Source organism: Electrophorus electricus, chromosome 1 (genome assembly GCF_041902795.1).
Source record: "Electrophorus electricus isolate QZ-2024a chromosome 1, ASM4190279v1, whole genome shotgun sequence".
Taxonomy (NCBI): Eukaryota; Metazoa; Chordata; class Actinopteri; order Gymnotiformes; family Gymnotidae; genus Electrophorus; species Electrophorus electricus.
Window position 1 is genome coordinate 18,571,677 of NC_137497.1, and position 13,058 is coordinate 18,584,734.

Genomic DNA, 13,058 nt, shown 5'->3' on the forward strand with positions numbered 1-13,058 from the left:
GTAGTTATACAGTAGGCCACGCGGAAGAGTTGGTTTTGTACTGTGCGTGACGGACGTTGCCGGACCCAGCTCTTTATTTATCGTTATTTACTTCTTTAGTAACGCGTTATGAGCTGTGGATGTTTTTACAACTCATGTATGAGCTGTCTACAATACTCCAGGAGCCAGCCTGTGGCACGTGGTGAATAAACCAGCAAGTTTACTACTAAACTGAGTGATTCTGGTCCGCATCTCCTCCACGTGTTTCACAGGCTTCTCTCTACCAGTTCCAAAGATCTGCTCATCTGGGTTGGAGTATAATTTAAACAGGACTAACTCCAAGCGTTACAGTATGTACTAAACTAGACAGTTACTGTAGGTGCAAGGCAGGTGTTCTTAATAAAGTGACCACTGAGTTTATGTAGCAACATTCGTACTTGGGCTGTTTATCTAACGACCTCGCAAATATTATTGTGGAGAAAAATGTGTGATAAAAAATAGAGGCAGTGAAACCCACTGGCTAATCACAGAGTGCGATAGTGTTTTTGAATATTATTATTATTATTATTATTATTATTATTATTATTATTATTATTATTATTATTATTATTATTATTTAATAGCAATAAAGGTTTGTACGCCACATGGACATGATCTCCTACCAAACGCATTTACTGAGGTAACTGCACGCAGGAGACACACAGTCCATCTACTGAACTGCAGCATAAGAAGGCAGAACAGCACGCGGAGGGAACAAAGCGCACAGCTACTATCGCTCAGTGCACGAGCTAAAGTCCCTAAATGAACACATGAACCCGTTCAACAGTCCGCGAGACCAATCAGAGTTCTTAGCAGACATGCAAACTTTAAAACAGCTGCACTAAATATTACATATTAACTTATTATCTATGCAGTTGCCTAGTTGCGTTCATAAATCAGACTTTCTGACAGCTAGCGCGCATATTTGGACGGTAATCAGAAGTACATCGACATACAAACACTTTTAAACTCACCGCTAAATGTCACACTTGAACCTCGCGCTTCAAAAATGAAACCAATGGATTTGTGCTCGTGCTTGATTCATTCTACAGTGACCACAGAGTCGGAAATAGAAAAAGCGTTTTGAAGCTTGAACACTTTTAACTTTTACCATCAAATAAGGTAGAGTATTTTATAAAAGCACTATTATAATAATAATAATTATTTATAATTCTTTAATTTCTAAAGTCATAAATTGATGGCATTTTATCAGTTTTGTTTAATGATAAGCTGTTCACAATTTAGAACTTCAATTTAAAATATATAAAATATTTTTGCTCTTAAATGTGACTTAGTAAGATGTGTTCTGGATGCATTCTAAATGTATTCTGAATAAATTACTGTTTTATGTATTGTAATAGAATACATCACATTATTCAACCATCAAAGTATTCTGCCAAACCCTGGATGTATGTACCCAAATCAGCAATAAGATTTTAATGACATGCACAACAGTCCATTTAGTTTTATTAGTTGCTTTTATTGAAACAACAAATGCCATGCTTTTCGATGCAACAGAACAGTTTTAAAAGCTGGAAATAAATACATAGATAACTAACAAACTACCTAAATAAATACTACTATATAGTAGTATTAATACGTACTACATATGTAATGATGAGATACAGGATGAGGTCTGTACTACATATGTAATGATGATGAGATACAGGATGAGGTCTGTACTACATATGTAATGATGAGATACAGGATGAGGTCTGTACTACATATGTAATGATGAGATACAGGATGAGGTCTGTACTACATATGTAATGAGATACAGGATGAGGTCTGTACTACATATGTAGTGATGAGATACAGGATGTGGTCTGTACTACATATGTAATGATGAGATACAGGATGAGGTCTGTACTACATATGTAATGATGAGATACAGGATGAGGTCTGTACTACATATGTAATGATGAGATACAGGATGAGGTCTGTACTACATATGTAATGATGAGATACAGGATGAGGTCTGTACTACATATGTAATGATGATGAGATACAGGATGAGGTCTGTACTACATATGTAATGATGATGAGATACAGGATGAGGTCTGTACTACATATGTAATGATGAGATACAGGATGAGGTCTGTACTACATATGTAATGATGAGATACAGGATGAGGTCTGTACTACATATGTAATGATGATGAGATACAGGATGAGGTCTGTACTACATATGTAAGCTGCGTCACATCCCAGTGTGCTTCAACGAGGGTGAAAAGACTGATGATGATGATGGTGATGATGATGGAATATTGGAGCACTGTGTTGTAGAGTAAATGTCTCAACAAACATTTTAGGTATAAACGTCAGTGCCTTCAGTGTCCTACTTTGGAACACTCTTCCTATATGACTGAATAATTATATGTTCCTGTAGGCCTGAGTAACTTTTACTCTCTATGTTCCTGCATGTTTGAGTAATTATTATTGCACTGTATATTCCTGCATATCTGAGTAATTATTATTATTATTACTCTGCATTGTCACGGTTGTCACCTCCCTGTCATCTCGGTCACTTTAGCAATCCTGTCAAGCTCTGTTTTGGCTTTACAACTTGGTTTTCTTTCCATGAGCTTCTTTGTTTTGATTTTTCTGTTACTCCCCCTTGTCTGGTTGTTCTGCCTGTTTTCTCCTGTTTCTAGTTGTTCCTTGTTAACTCGTGTATATGTTCCTTGTTAACTCGTGGGTATATTCCTTGTTAACACGTGTATATATTTCTAGTGTCTCTCCAGTCTTGCCGCTGGTTATTGTTCACTCAGCCTGTGTTCATTGTACTAAGCCTCCATTTATACTAAGGTCCTATCATGTTTCCTGTTCATGTCGCCTGTGTTCTTCATTTCATGTTGTTGCCTTGTAACCTGTTCCCAGTTGTGTTTCTGTCAGTGTGTTGGTTCTATCGTGTTTAGCTTTCATTTTCTTTATCTTTTGTGGGTCTGTCCGTCTCCACATGTTGACTCATTCCACTGACCCTGATTTTCTGTTCCAGTGTGTTCCAGAGAGCTTGCGTCCTCTCATTGGCCTGTTCCAATATTCTCCAAAACGCCGCAGAGCACCATTGGTCTGTTCCAATGTGCTTCTCCAATTTTTATTGGCTCTCCCGTTGCTGTCCCAGCACCCTGCCACACTTCTGACTTACAGCATTTGGTAAGTGAAGCCAGGCTCCCTTTTTTACATTTTCCCTTCAATTTGTTGCGCTCAATTTCTTTCTATGGCTTTTATTCCCCATCTCGGTACGTCCAGACTTTACTGTAAAAGTGAGATTTAATGGGCAAAGTTAGTGGCCAGACTGACAGACCAAGCTAACTAGCTGCTCGTTAACTTGTCTGTGTCGGACACAGTGCAAGTTTTCTCTCAGACATCTTGGTTATCAGTTGTGGGTGAATGAATGAATGAAGTTAATGAAGTCATTTCCACTTCATCTGAAGTTAACATTTGCGGTACAATGACCTGTGCTACTGAAAATGACTGATTGATATTTCAAACAACAATTAAATAGCACTTAAGCTTCACTAGCTGGGGATACAGAGTTATCTGATTAACTGCAAAGAAGCTCCTTTTATCAAAGTCCATTTTCAAACACATGTTATTAACATAGTCCTGAGTAATGTACATTAATGCTGATTTAAAAAATGTTTAGGCATCAATTTTAGCATTAATTTTGGTTTGTTTCTCTTGATCCCTTAGAATGTTTTCCAAACTGGCATCTCCATATTCCAGGCCAGCGCCTGTGAGGGTGAGGTGAGTGGCTACATATACAGCTGAGAGAGCAGAGACATACAAATTAGTGGAAGGTGTGCTGGTTAAGTCCACCAACAGGGTTGCTACTTGTGCTCGCTCTGACGGGGAGCATTTTGTAGTGGCCCATTTAAAAAAATGATGATTGTCATCGAATTGGTTGTCTTATTTCAATAGTTACAATTTATCAGAAAAATATGGCAGCTCTAAAATGTATTTCAGTCCATCCACAGTCACAGTATCTTCAGATCTGGAAGTATAATGCCGCAATGCTGTCTGTCCTCCCTCCCCAACCTATAAAGACCTTCCTGACTGGAAAGCAGACTAGTGTGCACTCTCAGGGAGGGTTGTCAGTGTAAGTATTATTTGTAAAAATATTAGCCTAATTAAATATATGCTATGACCCTTAGTGTCATAAGAGATAAATTTAACCTTAATCTTAATCTGCACATCTTATACCGACCATAACAAACCATTACTGAAATGACAAACATGATACTTGCACAAATGTTTGTTTTTAAACTCTAAACTCGATTGACTGTTTAAATCTTGTCCATTGGTGTCCTCACAATAGCAGAGTGTAAATGAATTTTATATATTGTATCTAAGAACATTTATATAAATACTGTCTATGAAATCATTTCCAAATATCATATGGCTAACAATACACTTTCTTACATAAACTGTGAGTCAGGGAAGCACCACAGCAAATGTTGATTTTGCCTTTTAATACAATGGCATCTTCAGTATTTGAGAATGTAATTGGATGTGGTCTATTAATTATGTATTAAAACAATTAATATTATGTTAAATAGCCTCGTCTTTTTATTATTAATTTGTTTTTTAAAGTTGACTACCATAAAACTCCAAAAGATGGGGCCGTTTCAGCCCGACCACTTGGGCTGCTTCCAGGAAAAAAGCACGCATGTGTCTCTCTGGAGAGAAGTTGCACTACACAAAATCAGCCTGTCGGATGACCTGGAAATCAGCCATCTCTATATTAGAAAAAAACAAAGAAGACATTCAGTTTAGTTCCACTACCCATACAGCTATGAAGGTAAGTCAGTTTTTTCTCTCTTTTTTCCTAAATTGTAAGTTTGTAAAGGTGCAGGTGGAAAAGGATTAAGAAACTAAAGATTTTTATGGGCTAGCCAAAATAAACTTACAAGGTATAGCAGCAGCTGTACCTTTGGGACAAGTCCAAATTGACTCAGGAATGTGCTATCAATCATTTTATGTCTACACAACTATAATTTACTTATTCCATGTGCCAGTGCAAAGCAATATGATAGATATTTAAACGAGACCTAATTAGCTACTGGCTGAATCATAAGAGAGTATTCCACAAAATTGCTTGTTTTTGCAAGTTACACTGGCCAACCAGCAAAAATCTATACACTCTCCAGCCACATTAATAGAAACACCTACCTTGTAGATACAGCTTGTAGATGTTCAGTTAAAGACTATATCCTGTCTGTTTCCATACACGGTTTAGGTTAACCATCGTCTAGTACATTATGACTTGTCCGTTTCTGATCCCAGGTCAGCAGTATTTTATTTTTCTTAACCTACCAATGACACTGGCACATATGAAACCCCGGCAACACTACTGTTACTGATGTTTCACAGCACTGCCACTGCCATGACAGTGCTAACACTTTGTTGAAAATGGTTTATAATCTAAACAAATGTCTGGTTAGTAGTGTTCAGAAACTGACCATTGATGATCTGAACTCTGTAAAATGCAGTTATAAGCTTGGACAGGTACATAACAGTACGCATACAAAAATATTAACTAGCTAAAGCCTATTTGTATCTGGGTAAATGAAACAATGTCTCAGCCCTTTGTTAATATTATGCTTTTATAATCACTGCGTTCAGATAATGGTGTGTTTCTCTTTCCATAGGTTCACAGATAGCGTTAAACTTCATATTTCCTAATGTGACAGACGAGGGCTAAGCAGGACACCCACACTCACGCAGACTTGAGGGAGGAGGGGCCATACCGGGACAGAGCCCCCCCTCAAGGGCGTGACTCCTGGCGCGTCAGCCTACCGGGCTGCGGCCCCGAGACCAACGCCAAAAGGTGACGTTGAAGGACCAGACAACCCGCCACGGGCAAGCGCAAACAGGGCAGCGGGGGAAAGACAGGGACCAAGACGATGACAGACAGGGACGCACACACTAACAGGCACAAAGAGGAACAAATCGACTGGTACATTTAGTGTAATCGGGACAGACACGATGACAGGCACAGGCACATGAATGACCCCACACAAATTCAAGAGCCCAGGGAAGGGGGGAGGAACTCCAGCCAGTCCCCCAGTCGTCGGCTGGGTCAAAGACTGACCATCCTGGTGGGAAGTGTCCCTCGCCAGCCTAGGTAGCGGCCACTGTCCCAGTTCTGGTACTGGTGCCTCTGCCTTTTTGCCTGTACAAGGCTTCGGCGTAGGTGCATACGCTCTAGAGCTCCTCGCCTCAAGCGGGGGAGTGTCCATATTTGACAACAGTGCCTCCCTGCTAGCCGCCTCTGTTCGCTAGCTCGCACCTGGGCGGCGTGTCCTGGGTGGTGCCTTGGGTGCTGGAGGCTCCTTGCTGTGTGAACTTTTGGTGTCGCTGTGGGAGAGAAGATCCCTATGAGGGTACTCTACTTCCATAGAAGTTTCCTCCTCACAATCGGAACAACTTTCCGACTGCAGACAGACGTCGCTGCACTCCTCTGTCTCTCCATAATCTTTGTCTCCCATATGATCGTCCAGGTAGGGATCGTAGGAACCCAGCAGACTCCATCTCCCAGTAGCGGTCCTCCTGATCCGGCTGTTCTCCATAGGACTCTGCACCGTTCGAACCCAGACCATACACAGGGCCCCCCCAAAATTGTTCAGCAGGTTCCTCCCTCCCGGTAGTTCCTTGGAGCGAGGCCAGGATGAGGGAAGGCCTCTCCGCTGGACAGTATGAGTCCACAGAGTCCGACTCCGAGTACTGGAAGGCGTTGTACTAGTCCAGGTCCCCCGCCGGGGGTTCCGTACACCTCCCTTGCTTCCGTACCTGGATCTGCACCTGGAGTCAGGAGGGTGCCCAGGACCACGGGAGACCTCACTACACGTGCTGTGGGAGGGCATTGACTTCCCTTCTTTTCCTTCTTCTTTTTGCCTTTCCCAGGCATCCTTGGTAGGTCGGTGTTTCTGTGACGGACGAGGATAAAGCAGGATGCGGGGACGAGGCACGTCGAACATAAGCATACGTTTTATTTACACATTAAACATACACGTATTAACACTTGGATCAAACACCGACAACTTTGATGATACGAAACGAGACTTATATACACTCATGACAACTACACACAACAAGGGTCAGGTGCACAACACAAGAGGGCGTGGCAATACGAACACACAGACACGCTCACGCACGCAGACTTGAGGTGGGAGGGGCCGTACCATGACACCTAAAAGTAAGATGAAGCTTTCATATTAATCTGTGACTGTTATAGTATTTAGCTATAGCTGTTAGTAGTGATACTGTAGCCTGTTAAGGTAACTTTTTGTCAAATTTCTTATTTTGTTTGTCTTTTGTTACACTGCTTGCAGGTTTAACAGCTGGTGAGACACTTGACGGTTTGTGTAAGTGCAATTTGATACAAATTCATAATTCATAACATTGACATGTGGGCCTAATTTTGTACTGTATGGAGTGACCTTAGTATGACATGATGGAAATGAATGTGTCTCTGTTCTGATGCTTGTTTGCAGGTTGCCATTACACCTGCAGTCAGTAGATCAAGATGTAATAAATTAACTTATAGGTGTATATGGAAGCATCAGATAGCTCACTCGTTCTTTCAGTAACTGTTCAAAATGCACTCTTCATATAAAGCAGGGTCATATGAGTTGAAAGAAATCACATAAAATGTTTACAAGCATTTAGTATCATTTAGTTAATAGACATTGTTTGCAAGATAAAACGTATTGTTTTAGACATTTCATAAGTTTAAATATTTCTCTTTTGTGTTTGTATGTCCATAGGTCTGCCAGTTCCATTAAAAGTGAGTAGAAAGTTTCTGCATAACTGGGGTTCCATTTCTGCATAACTAGGGTGGTTCTGAAGTTACTGAGATTGTTCATTATATGAAAATATCAGTGTACTTAAACATGTAAATGAACAATACATATATGAAATTTAAATGCTTTTGTCATATGAGCATTGTTGTGCACAGACCAATGGATCTTGACCTGTACTCAGTGCAAGACATGTTGGTTAGTCACCTAACTTCAGAATGCATAGTCAGTTAACTTCAGAATGCAGTCTTTTTACAACTGGTCATATGTCATATTGGATTCTGTTTAAACACATGTAATGCAAGGGATCCCTAATGCATATGTATACTCAGGGTATTTGCTGCTAATAAAAGGGTAAACACACTAAGAACATATTAATTCATAACGGATAATGCATAACATAATTATGAAATTTTGGTCCACAGTCAAGTTCCCCTCTATGCTGGACTTTAGCCTGAGTATTATTGACACTTACCTCTCTATTTTCACCTGAGCATCTGTATTTGATAGAGACTACAAAGCACTTCTGTAAGTCATCAAATGCTGTAAATGTACACTGATGTCCACATTTATATTTCTGTAGTTTCAGATTACCTCACGTCATCTCAGTGTCAAGAATTAAATTTGTGGCTTGGCCTTTTTTTCCATCTTAAACACTTCATAAAACTGTCATGACTTTTTACCATCTAAATGTACATGTGCAGGGATAATGCAAAACCTTCAGTATTCAGCCACCAGAGCAACTGTGGCCAGTCTGAATGTAAGATGAATTAAATGAAGTAATTTGACTCAAGCATTTCTGTGAAGAATTTTGGCTCTTATACAATGATGACGTAATGTGGGGAAATTATTTGGCTCTTACACAGTGACATTAGAAAAAAGACAAATGACAAGTATAGAAACACTGGGGGTAACTGCTAACTGTGATGGAACGCTCGCCTCCGCGAGTCACGTGGTTTGGCCCGCCACGTGCAGCGGGAGGATCTGTGTTTATGGCCACGCCTGCACACACCTGCACCTCGTCTTGTCTAAATGTATATAAACCCGTGTCAAAGTGTGCAGTGTGTTGTTGATGTAGTGTGTTGATGTTTGTTTGTTAGCGTCCAAATGTGATATTAGTAACCTTGTTTGACTAGCTTGTGTTAATGTTAAAGTCATTAGTGTTAAGTGTGTCTATGCTGGTTGTTAATGTTATTTGTGAGTGCCACCATCGTCTTTATGTTTTGTGTCATTAAATGTTTCACAAGCCGTGAGAAGTCTGTGCGTCCTGCTCCACGCCCTTCCGTGACGTTACAGTAATGAAAGGGGGCAACTTGGTGACATTAGATTAAAAGCTGACTACAATATGTCTCAACAGCTAAAATATCATGTTTAAACAGCATTTATGTAGGGTAGATTTAAAAATCAGTTTATTATTTTTATATGACCTAAATCATGGACTATCTATTAGTATAATAAATGTGGTTGCTAAGGTGTTACCAATTTGCTTCTATGGTCTTGATAGGTGGTTGCTATGGAGTCCCTAGATGGTTGTTTTGGATGTTGCCAAGATGTTGCTATGGAGTTGCTAGGGTAAATGTTGTGGGATATTTTGTTGTGGGGGTAAATTTGGTTGAGGGTTAAATGGCTGAGTGGTAGTTCAGGATGAGGGGTTGTTTAGTGTTTTTTTAATGTTGATACTGTGAAATATCAAATGCAGTTTACATATAAAATGAAATCCTGAAATACTATTGAGCCATTCCCAGGTAGTTGCTATGTGGTTGCTGTGGAGTCCCAAGTGGTTGCTATTGTCTTGCTAGGTGGTTGCTATAGATCTTGATAGGTGCTTCCTATGGTATCCCAGGTGGTTGTTAGGGTATTACAGAGTGGTTGATATGGTCTCACTAGGTTGTTGCTGTGGTATCTCTGGTCACTGCTATGGGTTCCCAATTGGTTGCTATGGTCTTGCTAGGAGGTTACGATGGAGTGTCAAGTGGTTGCTAGTGTGTTGCTATGGCTGTGGGGTGGTTGAGGATGAGTGGGTATTTACCTGTTGGGGTAGTTGTGATTGAGGGCTATTAGTTAATGGTGTAACTGTTGTTGAGGGGTTTTTAAGCTGTGGGGGAATTTTTTGAGGGCAATTTGGCTGATTTGGTTGTTAATGAGGGACTGTGGGGTAATTTGTGGTGATGGCTAATTGGCTGTGGCGAACTTGAGGCTGAGGGGTTATTTAGCTGTTGGATAGTTGTTTTTGGTTTATTTATCTGTGGAGGTACCAGTTTCAGCAGTGTGTGCTGTTTTGGTGTTATGGTATGAGATTTTGAGTGTTGACAGTATTTTATTGTAAAAATCCTTTAGGCATTACACTCATACTGTGTACAACATCTGCACCTGTATCAGTCCAGCACACAGAAAACAAAATGAAAAACTTTTCCCAGTTTCCAAAGAGTTCCATGTTTAATGTGTAGATTTGTACAGCGAGTTTAACACAGTGAGGTTATGATTGCATTGTGTGTGTGTGTGGGTGTGTGTTCGTGAGGTAGTGTATACTGCGAGAGATGTAACGTGTGTGTGTGTGTGTGTGTATGTGTTTTATACTCAGCAAGCATGTGTGTATTATGATGTTCACCAGTTGTGTGTGTAGAGGAGTATATGTTTCCCTGCAGACTCTGGTGTTGCTCCATGACACAGGAGACTATCCTAGCTCTCTCACACACACTGAGGAATGAGACCACCAAAATCTAAACCCTGCATAGAGGGACTCAGTGAATGTGGGGTAGAATGTGTGTAAGTGTGTGAGAGGAGACACTGTAGAAGGACAGAGTGCTGGCAGGCCAGTCCAGATACACTCCTACTCTGTTGGAGCTGGAGGGGGGAGCAGAGATGTCAGTTCTCTTCTTATTGTGCCAGACAGTGTAACTGTTGTCATAGCAGTACAGACTCCAGGACTTTACATTGAATCCAAACACACAGTCATCTGTGACTCCTTTCCTGCTGATTCCTTTATGTCACTGCTAGAGCAGCATCTTCACTCCACTCCACCTCCCAGTAACAGCGTCCAGTCAGACTCTCTCTACAGAGAACCTGATACAAGTAATCAAATCTCGCTGGATGATCAGGATATGACTGCTCCCACCCCACACGCGTCACCTTTCTGTTCCCCTCAGACAGAGAGAGAAGTGTGTGTGCTGTGTTGGGGTCCAGTGTGAGCTCACACGCATCTACACACAAGATTAAATGCTGCACCATGGTCCGGGAACATTGTTTCGTTTTTACTGTGTACTTGTATATATCTGAACACTCTATTTACCTGAAGAGAGTGAGACTGTTTAAATCTCAAATAAAAGCATTAAGTGCCTCAGGCAGTTCCATATCACTATTAAAACCATTAAATCTAACTGGTCTGGTGTCTCTCCCTATCACCATTAAAACTGTTAAGCCTAACTGACCAGTTTGTGCGATCAAAACAATTCTGCAGACACTTCACTGCATCGTCAATCCAGGCCTGAACCATTTTAGACTGTGTTTCCTCCCTCTTTAAAATTGGTCTATATACTGGGACCAGATGAACAGTGTGGTGGTCACATACAGCCAGTGAGGGTTCCTGGATGCTCTATTGGCATATTTATAGACGCATGACCATGGTCCAGGATTTTATTTCCTCTTGTAGGGCAGGTAATGTACTGCTGGACATCTTTGAGAGTCTCTCTCATATTACAATGATTAAAATCTCCCATTATGAAGTTTGGGGTGCCAGGAGAGAGAGTCTGAAACTTGTGTATGACTCTGTAGATCATATCAGCAGTGTGTTTCATGTTGGCTTTTGGATGTTGTCACGTTTGTCCACCCTCCTGGCATCACTGTCTCCGTGGTTTCCCAATCGTGTCTGTTTTCTTTTACTTCCTAGTTGTTCCATTTCTTGGTTTCGTTTTCTCTGCCCCTCATCTGTTTTCCACACCTGTTCCTTGTTTCTAGTCTTGTTAAGTTCCTGATTTAAACCGTCTTACTCTCTGTGTCTTGGCTGTTTATTAAATGTGGTTGTATTGGATGTTTGAATGTTTGGATATTTTTGAAAGCCCATATCTGTATCTATAAGTTTGTACTCTGTGTATCCTAGTCTGACTGTTTGTCTTAGCCTTCGTGTTTCCAAGCCTCTGTTACAGCCTGCTTCCCTTGTTTGCCTTCATGTGTTTTGGTTTATAATGTATCCCCGTAAATCTCCGTGTTGGCTCTATGACCCTGGCCTATCCTAACGACTACGACTCTGGATTTGCCCTTAATAAAGCTTGCTCTTCTCCGCACATGCGTCCGCCTCCTTACCACTCACCGTTACAGATGTACACAAACAGTTAAAATATTTGAGGAAGCACACAGAAAAAATAAAATGGACACACCAACGCAGGTAGATGTTCAATGTGTGCAGTGTATATGGGAGTAGAAAGCTGGTTCTCTCTCTCTGTGCCACCAAGACGGTTTTACGTGGTCGAGCACCAGTGAGTCGTGAGAACAGGCATTTCCCTTTTTATGTTACCGGTTGTAACTTTAGTAACTTTTTTGTTTATACATCAGATTAGATTAGTTAACTCTTTCCTCTCACCTGTGATACAACCTCCTCACTCCTAGAATTAGTTCCCCCTTCAGCTGCTTGGTTTCCCCTTTTCCCCCTGACACATCTATTGCACTTCACTCGTGTTCTCTCACCACGACTCTTGTTTGATTAATAAGTTTAATTCGTTGGTCTTGTTTGGTTGATTAGATAGTAGTAGATTGCTGGTTGGGCATTCCCACAGGTTGCTTAACACAGTTTCACTTTTCTTTTTTCGTTATTAGCCTAGTTAGCTACTTTTATTCACCACAAATCATCAGTGATCATTTTCACATGGTTATGATAGTTATAGTGAGTCTAGTGAACTAGACACTCCTGGTCATTAATAGAATCCTAGTCAATGATTGTTTTTCTTATCTCTGCTTATTCAATAAACATACTTTGGTTATAACGTCTGCGAGCCCAGAGTGATATTATAATGTTTGGTAGACGCCCGCAATAATGACATATCAGATTGGCGACTCTCGTGATTCGAGACTGAATTATTAATCACTAATAAACTATTTAAAATTCATAAAAAAATGTCCCTGTTAATCAGGGTCGTGCCCCAATTAACCTTATCAACTGTTACTGACAATTTATTAAAATGTTTAACAGGTACACTTTCGTACACACACACACACACACACACACACACACACACACACACA

The 13,058-nt window shown here is 40.7% G+C and overlaps 1 long non-coding RNA gene across 9 annotated transcripts; it reads left to right on the forward strand.

Moving 5' to 3' along the window:
* The first annotated feature begins 79 nt into the window (after positions 1 to 79).
* LOC118241400 (uncharacterized) lies at positions 80 to 12,817 on the forward strand. Of its 9 annotated transcripts, none has more exons than XR_014123072.1 (10): positions 80 to 214; positions 3,017 to 3,174; positions 3,715 to 3,768; positions 4,068 to 4,120; positions 4,615 to 4,822; positions 5,673 to 5,851; positions 6,928 to 6,988; positions 7,356 to 7,388; positions 7,791 to 7,810; positions 8,249 to 12,817. It is a non-coding gene; the product is annotated as an uncharacterized LOC118241400 (long non-coding RNA). The 9 variants fall into 9 exon arrangements; XR_014123074.1 differs by having other exon boundaries at positions 8,407 to 12,817; XR_014123071.1 differs by adding an exon at positions 5,261 to 5,307 and having other exon boundaries at positions 5,673 to 6,988; positions 7,791 to 12,817.
* The last annotated feature ends 241 nt before the right edge of the window (positions 12,818 to 13,058 follow it).